The sequence below is a fragment of the Neofelis nebulosa genome, chromosome 8 (genome assembly GCF_028018385.1).
Source record: "Neofelis nebulosa isolate mNeoNeb1 chromosome 8, mNeoNeb1.pri, whole genome shotgun sequence".
Lineage (NCBI taxonomy): Eukaryota > Metazoa > Chordata > Mammalia > Carnivora > Felidae > Neofelis > Neofelis nebulosa.
Window position 1 is genome coordinate 127,540,777 of NC_080789.1, and position 15,242 is coordinate 127,556,018.

At 39.0% G+C, this 15,242-nt stretch overlaps 1 protein-coding gene across 5 annotated transcripts in view; it reads left to right on the top strand.

Annotated features, from left to right (window-relative positions):
* RSU1 (Ras suppressor protein 1) overlaps nt 1-15,242 on the top strand; it is a 203,752-nt gene that overhangs the window by 138,701 nt on the left and 49,809 nt on the right. The gene's annotated exons all lie outside the window — the stretch shown is intronic.

The following is a 15,242-nucleotide window of genomic DNA, read 5'->3' on the forward strand; positions in this document are numbered from 1 at the left end:
ATCTTTAAAAAAAAATAAAATAAAAAAGCTAATTCCAGGTCTTTATGAGGAGAATATACAATGGAGCCTGTAATATCCTTTCAATCTAGAAAGCAAGGAAGCTATCAAAGACTGTGTCAGAAGAATTTGAGATGCCAGGTTGAAGAGGGTCCCACTGGCCAAAACTGGGACTGTTTGGATTATCAGTAAGAATAATAACTACAGTTTATTAAAACACATTCAGTATGTTTTCAGAAAATCTCATTCAAACAAAATGCAAATATCTATTTATCTATTTATCTATCTATATGTATATAGATAGATAGATAAATAGATATATTAGATAATCAGGAAATTTGGATAGTGGATATTTGATGAGAGTAAGGAATTTTTAGATTTGGTCATAGTTAAGGAGGAGAGAAGTAGAAGTGAAAATAAATGAAATAGAACATGCCCTGTATAGATAGTTTTTGAAACGGGATGGATGGGTACATGGGGACTTATATTATTCTCTTGACTTTTGAGTATGGGTAAAAATTTTCCAAATAAAGTTGACAGTATTTTAAATGTAACGAATGAAGAATTATTAGTGCCACTGTGATAGAATCGTTGTGGAGATAGTGCCTGTTAAACTCCATGTTACATTATTTGACCTTAAAATAATAAAAAATAGCTCAGATCCCATGCCCTCCACCCATTTCTTCCCAGCAAGCTGTAAAAGATGGTTTTTTCATCCCACAGTTTGGAGCTAAAAGTGCCTGTGGAGCTATCCGTGGTGCTGACCAGTGCTGTCCAACAGGGACCCAGGAGGAAAGGGAGGAGGCAGGGCAGGAAGGAATGAAAGATGAGTTTGGTGTTATATACCCTGAATTTGACTTTTCTGGACTACCCTCAATGGAGAGAGATCTAATAAGGATGATGTTTTATGGTCCTAGAATTTAGGAAGCCAATTAGGCTAGAGATAGAGTTCATCTTTCTTTTGGCTAAGTCTTCCCAGGGCCTCTCCTTTAACTAGACACCAGCCTGCCAACTAAGGAGGAAGATTTGGTCATAAATATATATAACGTCATATCAGCAATTTGGTAAATGTAAACATAAATTTAAACATCCGGCCATATTTATATACAGCAGTCCTTTTGATAAAACATAGCCACCTGGAATCATGTCGATGGATGATACTCCTGAAGGAGAAAATTAACATTACAGTTAGAGAAATGTAAACCACCTTCACAGGTGGAAAACAAGGTTACTGCAGCGTGATTACTTTTATTTACAGATGTAGGAAAGTTAATAATGAGGGAGACCAGAACAAGGGGAGTAGAAAGGAGATAAAGTGGGAATGGTCTTAAAATTTACATCTAAGGCCTTTTGGGCTGCATTTGGAACTGAAAAAGGAGTAAAACCTGTTTGTTTCAAATCTGTTTCCAATGCTTTGTTTTACTGTGTTCAAATTTTATAGAAGTATAAGTATCATGAAATCATAGAGATTATCTCATTTCCCTCCTTATTTTTCAGGTGATGAAATTGAATCCCCAAATGATTAAATGATCTAAGATTAGCTAGCTAGTTCATGTCATATTGTGTTCATTGAACCTCTTCAAGTGTCTGAAATATTTCTCCTACCCAGCACCCCTCCTCCCCCACCATTCTGCAAATTTTAAGTTAGGGATCCCTTTATCTGAGGAGTCTACCCCACTGCCCTCACCCCTTGATAAGATCAGATAATTACAATAGCAAGAAAGCACCCACATCTGTTTATTGAAGACTTACTAATTAATCATCATAACAACTCTATGAGGTAGATAGAGGTTAGCTGCACTTTGCAGAGGGTGAAACTGAAATACAGGGGCATTAACTAACTAACTTGCCCAGCGATATAATATATAATGTGCTAGAACCAGAATTCAAACGCAGTCTTACTCAAGGTCTGAGGTCAACTCACCACACTTTTCTATTGTCAAGATACCTTGTGCCTGTCTTGGCACTTACTGCTCTTATAATGTTATATTTATCTGTGAAATTATGTGATACAAGGCTCATTGCATATATTTTTTCATATGTAGAGTTACTACTGTATTTTTATAGTATTATTCTCATTGCACTGCACTGTCATACAGTTGTCTGTGGTACCATAGTACAACTGCATTGTTAGAAGAACTCTGAGAAAATGCACACCTGGTGCACACTAGGTCGTGTCAGTTGGTAAGTACTCAATAATTGAGGGGCTTTAATTATAAACAGGCTTAGAGGTGACTTAGCTTGAGACCCAAGACAGAGTCTCACCTGGTATCCAAGGCTCTTAACTTTTATTCCCTACTTCTTTTTGGTACCCGTACTAAATACAGTTAGAAAAGTGAATCTGGAAAAATTTGTTGCTTTCCAGAGCTGATTTTTTAACTAGATCGGCAGCTAGGTATAAGTTTCATCCTTGCTAAGGATGAAAAACTTGTTGGTTTTATCCTTGAGAACAAGATGGATCCAGGGTCTTTATGATATGGTGGTAGTTAACATAACTGTCTGAACCAGTCTTTTGGGTATGGACCATTAGGAAAGGCTAGAGTAAATATTTTCAAATTAGCATGTAATTCGACGGTGTAGTTGTTAATGTCCTCATTCATAGACAGCAAGAGGTGAGTACTTCTTTGTCCTTTCTTTGGTCTTTAAGATGCATTTGTTTCTGTGTGTATTCCATGTCATCGTGTATATATTTTGTGTGGTGCAGATAGGATTTATTATTTCAAATCATATCCTTGAACTTAGTTCAGCGGTGTTATCTCTAGGGTATAGAAATGCATTTGGCAAGTGATCAGCAGTGTATTCTGGTATGCAAAAACCTAGCTGTAGAATAAAAATTGAGTTATAAAATTAATCTATAAAATAGTCACAGATAAAATGGTGAAGAGACTAGAATTAATCTTAAGAAAGAACAAGACAAAATGCAGATATCCTAAAATCAAAAATAGTAGTATTCATGAAAGTGACAATCAATTATTTAATTCCAAGGACAGATACATTATAGTCTAAAAATATATTTCAGATTCACAATTGCCTAGCTATTTTATGTGGCAGAATACCAGCTTTGCATATTTATTAAAATTATTCATAACTGCGTAGCTGCCCAGATGAACTGTTGAGTTCTTGTTCCTTGATTCAATATATTATCTTGTCCATTTTATCATGGCACTGTAATAGAACTTTGTCTAAATTTTAGAATGATCCATGGAATATTTTCAGTATCACCATCTCCTAAATACATATTTTATCATTTCTATTTTGCCTAATGTGATCTTTTACATAGCTTTAGAAGAAATCATCTGTCTCCATAGGAAAATCACAAGTTGTTTTTTTTTTTTTCTTAAGGGAGTGTATTTCAGACAGAAATCTTTATTTAGTATGGAAAGTTATTGTATCATTAATCTTCAGGTATCTAAATATTCCTGTTACCTAAAAATTCGGACAAGATGTGTATTCTTCAGAATAATAGAAAATAGAAGTGCGCAATCTTTATGTAGATTTTTATGGAGAGCTGTGTTTGCTTTAGGTATTGTTGAGTCGTGTGTTGCTGTGGCCACAGTAGTAGTCAGTGTGACAGTAGTTGTGGTGGTGAGTTCTGGAGCTGAAATGCCTTCATTTCATATCCTAAGCCCACCACTTATTACTTATTTATTTAACTTTTTGAGCACTGTCTCATCTCTAGTATTGAATGATAATGGTGTCTGCCTTGCAGGGTTATTAAAGAAGATTCCATGAGATGATGTAGACAGAGCACTGAGAACACATCTCTAAATTGGTACAAACTCAGAAGATGATGTTAGGAAAGAAGAATAAAAGCTTTTTAAACTAGAGAATATTAATTATACTAGAGTTCATAGGAGTCTCAGACAGTCTAGTTTAATCCCCTCTCTCTTTGTGTGGATGAAAAAGGCAGCTGTAAAAGATTGAGTGACCTCTTCAGGATTATCAAGCTAGGACAGCAGACTCTATAACCCAGGTCTTCTGGCTCAAAGTTAAGTGTTCCATCTATTTTACTAAAATGCTGACTTATCCACAGGCACATTCATTGAACCTGTCCTAGATGTCATTGTGTTATGTATGTGACTTCTTATCCAGTATATAACACTTCTAGCTCCTCTTGATTTGATGTCCTGGTGGTTGTTAATCCTCTAGAAATACATTTCTGTACACCCAAGAGTCATGGAGAAAACTATTGACTGTCCTCGAACTAGCAATGTCCTCAGTGAATGTGAGCAGCTCTATCTGAATGCCTCGATGGGACAATAGCCGTATCCGTCGGAAAAGGGAATGCCCTTGAAGTGGTGTAGAATTTCCCTGGAGATCTCATAAATTTCTAACATTAAAATGAACCCTTTCTTCCTTATAAATCAGAGTCATGTGTTAAAGGAGATGTATTAGATGCTTCTCAGCTATTATGTTTTAGTGTGTTCTATAAAATTCTCAGTAAAGGAAAGGTCAGTGTTTGTACCGTAAGCAGTGTTCACGGGGGCATATTTAACCCCAGTCCCTTTTGGAATTCCTGGAGTGTATATTAATCGAACTTGCTCCTCTTTGAAAGTGCCCCATTGCTCACCAACTCCCAGATTGACCCCACTGCCTGCCTGGGCATTCTCTTTCTTGGGAGATACTGACCACCCTGAGTCTGGGGCCAGTCTTTCATCATGGGAAAAAATGAAAAGGAGTGATTTCACCTCTTTAACAGCATGGGGTTAGGCTCTCGCCTTCCCACTCAGCTGCACTTTTGTATCTGTGGTTAAAGTAACAAGATTGTTGTCACACTGCCTTGTGGGGTGTGCTGAGTGGAGTCCTTCTTGTGTGTTTTCATGGAGACCACATGTGAGACTGAGAGTGACCAATGGCTGACCTTTGCATACTGACGACACAGGTGGTGGTTCCTGCTCCACGAGTGGCGAGTTTTGTGACCTTTCTGGTTGTCAGCACCGCTCCCAGCCTGTCAGCCTCCTGCTCTGAGCACACGATGGGAGAGCTAATGGTCGCAGGCTTGCTCTGCAGAGCAGTGTTGAGGCTTAATTGAAGAATATTTTTAACCCATTACCAGGAGCAGTAGGAGGAAATGTTCAGAGTCTTGATGAAGCTTTGCAGCTCCTTCCATTTAAGAAAGTAGATCCCCAAATGAACAAATTATAACCTAAAATAGTAATCCATCTTTATTTTTAATCCCTTCATCTTCCCAAGGTAAAGACTCTTCACTCGGAGGGCACAAAAAGGGGCAGAACGAGGGAGGCCGTTACAAATGATTCTTCCTCCTGGTGAATGTGAACACACAGTGCCCCTGGTTTAGAGCAGGATGACTTTGGATGGACCATCCTGAAAAACCTGTTTCAGAACGGTAGTGGACATGGGTGCTAGTCTAGTCATGACCCATAGAGAGGTGACTGGTGGATACTTCAAGGTGTACAGGCCACGTGAAGAGAAGGCAACAGTCCAAGGAACAAGAGTGGGCTTTTCATGATGTCATGATTTCTGACTCCTTTCTTGTTTTTATGAGTAAATATGCTTTCATGCTTTCAAATTTAGAGGGGCTTTTCAAAGACTGCTGAGAGATGCCCCCCAAACTATCACCACCGCCAACATCCCAGTCAGCCTTGGCTTACATTCAAATTTAATCTTCTCTTTAACGCCACAGAATAGTCTTCTTTTGCTTGATTCCTTTATTTTGTCCCTTCATTTCAAAACGGCAAGAAAAAGTGCTTCCAGTTTTTTTTCTTTAATTAAAGTAAGCATGAATTAGCATATGAACTATCAGAGAGTATCTAACTAATTGATGTCTGGAAGCATCTGGGCTTTAAACACACAGAATTTGAAGGGCGTTTTCGTTTATTGATTCTTCTCTACAGTCTCTGATTTTTTTTCATGTTTCCAATAGCCAAAAATATACTTCTTTTTTTTTTTTTTAAGTTTATTTATTTATTTTTGTGAGAGAGAGCTTGGAACAGAGAGAGAGGAAGACAGAGAATCCCAGGCAGGCTCCATGCTGTCAGTGCAGAGTCCTGTGTGAGGCTTGAACTCATAAATCATGAGATCATGACCTGAGCTAAAATCAAGAGTCAGACGCTTAACTGACTGAGCCACTCAGGTGTCCCTCAAACACATATTTCTAAAGCTGTGACCAAAAACGGCCAAAATTAAGATGCCCAAAAGTCTATTAAGAGTTACGACAGGTCAGGATGTGTACGAGAAGGATGGTTTAAAAAGTGGCAGTGTAGTTTTATTAGGAAAGTGAACATGGAGAAGTCTTTGTGGGACCTTAAGAAACTAAGCTGTATTATGTTATTCAACAAAAATTTAAGGCGGCTTCTCTTTCAAGTATATGGTAGTAGTTTATGGTGTATCTTAAATATTGGATCGCAAGGATTTCCGGTCTTTTGCTTCATGAGATATTCAGTCACAGAATTCACCTATGTTTCTCAAAGAAAAGTGGTACCTATAGCTACCCTGGCCACATGGGGTAAAATGATAAGTGCAAATGCTTTGTCTTAAGCATTTGTTCACAGGAACATATAAACGTCAGCCTGATGAATGTAGTATCAGATTAGACCAGCTGCATGGGAGCTGCAGAATGCTTTTGGTCTAAATGTTGTAGTTTACAGAAAAGCTGTTATTTCAGTCTCTCTTGCCTACTTGCATGGTCAGCTAAATTCAAACATCTCTAAAAGGCACTTGCAGAACAAAAGATGACCATGGTTTGGCTGGGTGGACAAAAAAGAAAACATGGTAAATGGTAGTGTGTGGGAAAGCAGATATTCTGGAAGCCTTTTCACCCTGAAAGACTAGATGCAGAAAAAAATCAGAGAAACTTGCCTTGTAGATGTTCTGTTCAACTTGGAAGAGAGTAAGGGAAATCTGTAAGGCAAAAAGTCTGTATAGTAATTTGAAACCAAAGTGGTATGGTGGAGAGGCCAGGACTGCCCTACTGGGACTGCCTGCATCAGGGACTCGCAGCTTAACTGCCTTGGGCAAAAAGAGACGAGGAGTTCTGGGGTCTGAGTACAGTCGGAAGGCCAAACATGAAACATTCACAGAGCAAGAACCTTCATAGAAACTGTACCCTCAGGTGCAGGTGCGAGTGAGAGCTGGACAAGAAAATGAGCTCCCCAGGAAAAGGGAGCAGTTGAGGAAAACTGTTTTGCTGTTGGTCTAAGGGGAAGGAAGGTAGTAACGTTGTAGTCATCATCTTTGAGCATTTGTTACTACAAGCTTGTTTTCAGTGAGTCTGGGGCATAAATTTACAATTCTTGCAAGGTCATGGAAACCCTAGCCTAAGAAACTTAAATAACAAGTTTCTGGATTGGCAGAACCCTCTGGACCTGGTAAATATAAGCATTTAAGTCCTCTCTGGAGGAAAACATTAACAGTCCTGTTCTCTCAGAAGGTCCTACAGATTCAGCTTATACAAGGTTACCTATTAAAAAAAAAAAAAATGGCAGACACTCAACAGAGAAATCCAGAAATTACCAAATGGGGAATAACACAAGGCATAGTTCACAGAAGTCAACAGAAACAATAGATTAGATCCGCCATGCCTAAGAACACTGGGATGCTGGTTTTGGATATAAAACCAATGTACAGGAAGTCCATACGAACAAAATTGAACAAGGAATAAGAGACCATCAAACATAGAAAGATCTGAAAAGGAAGCAAATAGAATTAGAAGAAGAAAAAAAAAAAGAATAGTTGGAAATAAAAACTCATTAGTGGGTTAAGTAGAAGATTACACACAGCTGAAGAGGGGTGAATGGCCTCAAAGATTAGGAAGGACATCTGACATGAAGGGCAGAGAGACGGCGGGGGTGGGAAAGAGTCGAGAGTAAGTTAGAGGGCTGATAGAAGGAGAAGGTGGAACATATGTCCATTTGGAATTCCAGATGTTAAAATCTTGAAAATGGAGGGAGTGGTCCAGAATTGAAGGATCTGAAACGTCATCCAAATAACAATTTAATAAATAAGGAAAATTTTGTCTTTATTTTAGTAAATGAGCTTGCTACAATTTCACAGATGGTTTTTGAAGACGCGAGACTCCTGGGCCAAACGCGAAGGATCTTATTACAGCGTAGTAAGCAGCATGAGCTATATGTTCAAGCCAGCTCCCCCTGCCCCCCATGTCTCCCGGGGGTGATGCAGAGTGGGACATGCAGAAAGTCAGAGTCGCATCCAGAGACCCCTCAATCTTTTAAAATGGACTATAGAGGCACCTGGGTGGCTCAGTCGATTAAGCATCCGACTGTTGACTTCTGCTCAGGTCATAATCTCATGATTCATGGGATGAAGCCCTACATCGAGCTCTGCACTGATAGCATGGAGCCTGCTTAGGATTCATTCTCTCTCTCTCTCTCTCTCTCTCTCTCTCTCTCTCTCTCTCTCTCTCAAATAAATAAAACTAAACTTAAAAAAAAATTTTTTTGGAGAAAATAAAAATAAAATGGACTATAAGCAAATCTGCTCTTTGTTTGGCCAGGAGGGAGACATTATTTTATCTCCAGGACAGTAAACAAATCTGCTCTCTGCTCCAGAGGGAGACTGTCTTCTAAGGTTGTTTGCTATACAGATATCCTTGGAAAGTTATCCCAGAGCCAAAGCTATCAGTGCCTGTGCTCACAAAACATGCAGAAATAGGAGTCCAGTGGAAAATTATTTCCTAGTAGCAGAGAGGTAATTTGTTTAAGGTATCAAGACAGAATTTTCCAGAAATGTTGAAAGATTAGAATGCTCATATGGAGACAACACCCTGCATAACAAGCAACGTAAATACATATTTAGACACATCATGGTGGCACTGCAGGCTCCCAAAGAGAAAGCATAGTTCAAATTGACAGGCTAGTTCTAGAATTCTTTGGAAAAGCAAAGGGTCAAAAATAACCAGGACCTTTCCAAAAAAGAACCAGAAAAGGAGAGATAAGATGTCTTGCCTTATGGAGACCAAGGTCTGTTATAAACCTATAGTAATTGGGGGGCCTGGGTGGCTCAGTGGGTTAAGCGTCTGACTTCCACTCGGGTCATGATCTCACGGTTCTTGAGTTCGAGCCCCATATCGGGCTCATTGCTCTCAGCACAGAGCCTGCTTCAGATCCTCTGCTCCCCTCTCTCTTTGCCCCTCCCCGACTTGCGCTCTCTTAAACATTAAAAAACAAAAACTATTGTAATCAAGACTATGGAATTAGGGTATTGGTGTAGACAAAGAAACCACTGGAACTATATAGAAAGCCTATACACAGTACCATGCATACATGCAAACTTGCTTTATGACAGAATGCATGTTGCAGATCAGTGGGGAGAGGATGAACTGTTCATTAACGATGCAGTTACAAGATTATACATGTGAAGAAAAAAAAAACAGACTGACATACACAGAAAGTCAGTTCCAGGTAGATTAAATAGTTGAATCTTTAAATTTTTTTAATGTTTATTTTTGAGAGGCAGAGTGTGAGCAGGGGAGAGGCAGAGAGAGAGAGAGAAAGACACAGAATCTGAAGAGGCTCCTGGCTCTGAGCTGTCAGCACAGAGCCAGACGTGGGGCTTGAACTCACAAGCCGGGAGATCATGACCTGAGCCAAAGTCAGATGCTTAACTGACTGAGCCACCCAGGTGCCCCTAAATAGTTGAATCTTTAAATCATGGAACAAAGTTTTAAGAGGAAAGTAAAACTGGAATTTTCCTTTTTGTAATTAAAAAAAAATTTTTTTTAATGTTTGTTTATTTTTGAGAGAGAGAGAGAGGCAGAGCGTGAGCAGGGGAGGGGCAGAGAGAGAGGGAGACACAGAATCCAAAGCAGGCTCCGTGCATGAACCCACGGACCACGAGATCATGACCCGAGTTGAAGTCAGAGGCTTAACTGACTGAGCCAGCCAGGTGCCTCAAAACTGTGGAATTTTCAATGAACCAAAAAAGAGAGAGAGAGAGATTAAGACTGAGATTCTCTCTGGGAGTTTAAGGAAGAAACTGGCAACAAAAGTGATGGTGGTAAGTGCTGTCTAGCTGCATGTATGGATCCATGGTTTTCAGACTGTATCATACACCTTATGACAGAAACTGTTAGTGAAGATGAGGCTGAAAATTTAAGACCTGAGGCAAAGCCAGGGGATGGAAAGTTTGTGGACATAATTTCTTTAGCTGAAAGTGATCTGCAGAGGAGACGAGGTGCTGGGGGCTGGTGAAAGCCGAGTGAACACGAGGTCTCTCCCTGTGCTCCAGCACTGAAACATGCAAATACAAAGCCGTCTGAAGGATCCTTCCTGAAACTCGAAGACCTAAGCACGGTGGTCATACGTTTTTATAAATGAGACCACCAGACTTCCTGCACTAAGATTTTGTATTCAACTTAGTTTAATGTAGATTTGAAATTAGCCTTATCATAAAATAAAAGAAACTGCAAAAAAAAAAAAAAAAAGCGGGGGGAGGGGGGAGGATTTCTCATACCAAACCCAAAATACACAAACTGCTAGGGAAAATAATTGATAAATTCAACTATATGCAAAATAAATGGTTTATCAAAAGGATATCTTTTTTTTCAACGTTTATTTTTGAGAGATAGAGACAGAGTGCGAGTGGGGGACGGTCAGAGAGAGAGACAGAGAGACAGAGACATAGAATCCCCAGCAGGCTCCAGGCTCTGAGCTGTCAGCACAGAGCCCGATGTGCGGCTCAAACCCACAAACCGTGAGATCATGACCTGAGCCAATGTTGGACGCTTAACCAACTGAGCACTCAGGCACCCCAAAGGGTATCTTGAACAAATTGAAAAGACAAACCCCAGTGGGGAGAAGTAATCTCGCAACATATATCACTGACGATGGATTAGTATCTAAAACAGATAAAGAAATCATATGAATAAAATAACAATAGGTCAGAGGTACGAACACACATTTTTAAAGAAAAGGAAACATGACTGGTGAATGAACATAGAAGGCAATCAGCCTCCGTAATCTGAGAGCCGGAAATCTAAATCACAGTGATACCATTTGATATCTACCAGTTTGGCCAGATGAAAATTTGGGGCAGTACTGTTGGTGGGGAAGGATGAGAGTAGAGGGGTTTCTCATGTTCTCATCATCTTATTCCCTTCCAAGACCCAGGCAGCCAAATACAGTCTGACTTTCCTTGCGTTTTATCACATGTAAGGAGAAAAGTAACTTTAAAAAGTTACATTGCTTTCTTAATAAGCACTAAGTTATCTTTGAAGCCAAAATATTCTCTGCTCAAACCTTGAGCACGGGGGTAGATTTGGTTTATATTTTCAAGAGGAAAGAAAGATCTGCTGAGAGATTCACAACATACCAGATGATACCAGGTTTTTGTTGTTGTTGTTGTTGTTTGTTTGTTTTTAATCCCAACCCCCAAGTTTAGATAATTCAAAAGAAAATGTTAAGGAATAGTCTCCTGTATCATGCTTTTATTTCTGTTGTGATTTAACTTGGCATACAAGTTACGTGCAAAATGAAAAATCAAAACACAAGACGCACGGTGATTAGAGGAAAGGAAAAGGCATAAGCCACTAGAACTCCTTGTGTTTGAGATGAAGACATTCATGCCACAAAACCCAATTATCCACTAGAAAAAGAATCCTTTGGAAAATCTTGTGCTGTGACATGGGCCAAGGAGGACTGAAGACTCAGACGACCACGGTTTCAAGAGCGGTCTGTGGGGATGACCCTGGGGCAACTAGAGGAAACTCTGGGAGAGGCAGGATGAGAATTTTCCAAACTCTCAGTTAGGCACGCACCAAAGTCTAATTTTAAGCTCTAGAATTGTTACTGAATAGCTGCTGTTGTTGAGCATGGTTAAGATGTGTGGTAATGTTAAAAAAAAATGCAGAGAAACACCCCCCCCCCCCCGCCAAAGCTAAAAATCTAACCTAGAATAACTACATGGACACTGTTGCCTGCTTCTTTCAATTGGTAGCTTTTGAATAACTCAGTATCTGTGAAATCTGTGTATACATACTCTTATTATCCAGCAGCCTTTTTATTGAAGAGGTCTTAATGCATGAATTAAACTAGACCATCAAGTTAGTTAGCTGGTTAGCCAGATGAGTTATAGGAAATACAGGAAGTTACCATTTTGGGGAGAAATTTCCCAGCTCAGATTAGAATACTTGTCAAACTTGGTGGCAGGAGACTAGGTCTGAATCAATATTTCTGCCTGGAAGTCACATAACCTCTATGAGAGATTAATGTGGTTACTGTTGGACTCTGTATTTTCCATCAGCTAAGTATGTGCACTTGTCATTCATATTTTGTTTTTAGCTTGTAACACTGACAGAAAAATCTCTGCGGAATAAAGAACCAGTTTCCTGAGTGTACGAAGCTGTATTGTATTTGCATGTTTCCAGGATTTAAGTGAAGGGTGTTTTTTCCTTGAAACATTATTTATCCTTTTGATTCTTCTGTTTTTATGGTACTGAAAAACATTATAGACAGCTACTAAGATGTTTAGTGTCTCATTTTGTTTCTGCTGATTCTAATTTTGTTGATTAAATAGTACAAGAGATTTTTTTTATTATTATTAAATGACATATTCTCACAATTTTTTCCCGTAAAACCCTGAGTAAAATTTCTCACTTTTGTTAAGGCTACTCTACTTTGTGTATTACATAATGTGTTTATGGAAGTACATCATAAGCCATTTCTGTTAGGTCAGGTGAGTCATTCCAGTTTTACCTCTGTTAATTCAAGTACGTGATTGGGCATATGGTTTGCATGCTTGCTTGGCCAAGGATGCATGATGGAAGGGAGTTTTGCAGTCACCAAGAAATCATTTGTACTTCATCACAACCCCACCTGAAAGTCACTGGCTAAAGCCTTAAAAGAAGTGGGATTCTTTAGCTTGCTTTATTTCACTTTATTTTGTACATGATTATAGTACTCTTAACAGATAGACAAGTCAACAAAAACTTAACCTCATTTATAATAGCAATGATGGGAAATACCAGAGGCCCCACCATATATGATTAAGGAAATAATGATGCAGGAATATGATTGAATGCTACACAGCCATTTAATGTATAAAACGAAAGGCTTTGGAGAATTTTCATAATATATTATGAATTTAGAAAGCAGCCTATATACCTATACTTACAAGCCCATTTGTATTAGAAAAAAAAAAAAAAAAAAAAAAAGCTTTGAAGGATGGACCTTAAATATCTATAGTTTTCTTGGAGTGCCTGGGTCGCTCAGCCGGTTAAGTACCTGACTCTTGATTTTGACTCTGATCATGATTTCACAGTTCATGAGTTTGAGCCCCACATTGGGCTCTGCACTGACAGAGTGGAGCCCGCTTGGGATTCTCTCTCTTCCTCTCTCTGCCACTCTCCCACTCACACGCACGCTCTCTCTCAAAAAAAACAAAACAAACAAAAAAAACTATGGGCTTGTATTATACTATATAGTATATATAGTTTTTGCAAGTGGTAGTATTGTATGTGGTGTCTATTCTTTATGCTTTCTATGACTGTCTGATTTTTCTCTAACAACATACAACTTAACATTTTCAGTCACATCATGTAAATAGATGTTCTAATAAAATTTCGTAAAGTATTAAGGGAAAAAAGGAAGCACACACTTAGTGCATTTTTGTTATTATAGCACTGTTCAAATAATTGTTACAGAGTTAGTTATATATGCGTTATTATGTATACACATATACAAAATTATATATAACAGTTATATAACTATTGATCATATATGCCACATGTTTTATTGCTAAGCCCTTCATGTAAGTTTTCTTATTGATTCCTCAGAATAATTTATGAAGTTGAAAGAAAATAATCATCCCCACTTTATAGATAAGCAAACTGAGGCTTTGGCCAGTTGGATTTTTTGCCCTCAGTCGTGCAGCTACTGAGTGACAGAGCCCAGCTCTGAACAGGAGTCTGAGACTCAAGCCTGTGCTCTTAAGCACCACACTTTTGTCATTATGCCCTTTTTTTGGTTGTCATTAAATGTTAGCAGTGGTTTTGCCTTTATCATCCTATAACTGGTCTCCATTTCTCATGGTGGAAGAACATACAAACTCCATTTGAGAGTTAATATTACAGATTGTCACAATTGAATTGAAATGGGTGGTTCGCACCCATATGACATTCTGAAACATCCACTGAGTAGTCAGTAGATTGTATTTTGCACATTTTACAGAGGAATGCAAAATGTATGTTTCTATTTAGGAAGGAAAGATATATGTGGGTTGCCTCAGTGACTGCGATTTTGAAATTTATACCGATTTGCTGCTTGGTGGGGGTGGGGATGTGTGTTTTAAGTGTGAGTAAGTGCAGTGAACCACATAGGGCAAATTATTTGTGCTTCGAGGTCATGCGGTGACTGAGGCTGGGCAGCTGAGGTTACCAGAGAGCATATGGAAGGAAGGGCATTGCTAGTGCAGAATCGTGTGTGTGTGTGTGCGTAGGAAGCTAAGGGGTATAAGTGAGAACACTGCTTCCAGGACCAGCCAAGGCATCCATTACCTCTGGTGTCACATTTGGGCCTCAGTGAACTTCTGTGTAATCCCTTTGAGAGTCCCATGCTTTCCCACTTTCTGTGAGATTCCCAAAAAGCACATCTTGGTAACTAATCCACGGAAAACGCAGTCTTGTCTGGCGTTTTCTTCTGCCTGCTCTCCTAAAATCAAGTACAACTAACTTTAATCAAATCGTAATTAAAAATTGTGCTAAGAGAATAAAATTATACTCAACATATCTAGTCAGAAGCTCTTAGGCTGTTAAGCGTTTAGCTGATATATATTTGCATACCCAAGTATAATGTTGCAGATTTGAAGCCACGGAATGAATGAATATTTAAGAAAAAGAACCCTTGATTGTTTTAGTTCATGTGCATAGTTTCCAGCACATTTATACTCGCCCATCCTGTGTGGAGGCGAGGCGGAAAGCCTCATCTCTACTATATGAAGCTAACAGTGGTCCTTCTTTTTATGTTTTACACACCACACACACATTATGCACACAGAGTATTGTTTTGTGAGATGAGTTATGTGTGGGAGTCTGAGAGCTATTTGCATCCTGGCTCGTCCCTAATTGTGTATCCTTAGGCACATCACTGAACTCTTCTGTGTCTTTCATCGACTTTACAACGGAGATGCTCCTCACCGCCTAGTTTATTAAACAAAAGCTTCTTTATTAAATGTAGATAATGTATGTCAAGTCATACAAAAATATGAGGCATCGTTCCTTCCCTTTTTTCACTTGCTCCCGGGAGCACCATTTGAGTCTTTGGAAAGATTTT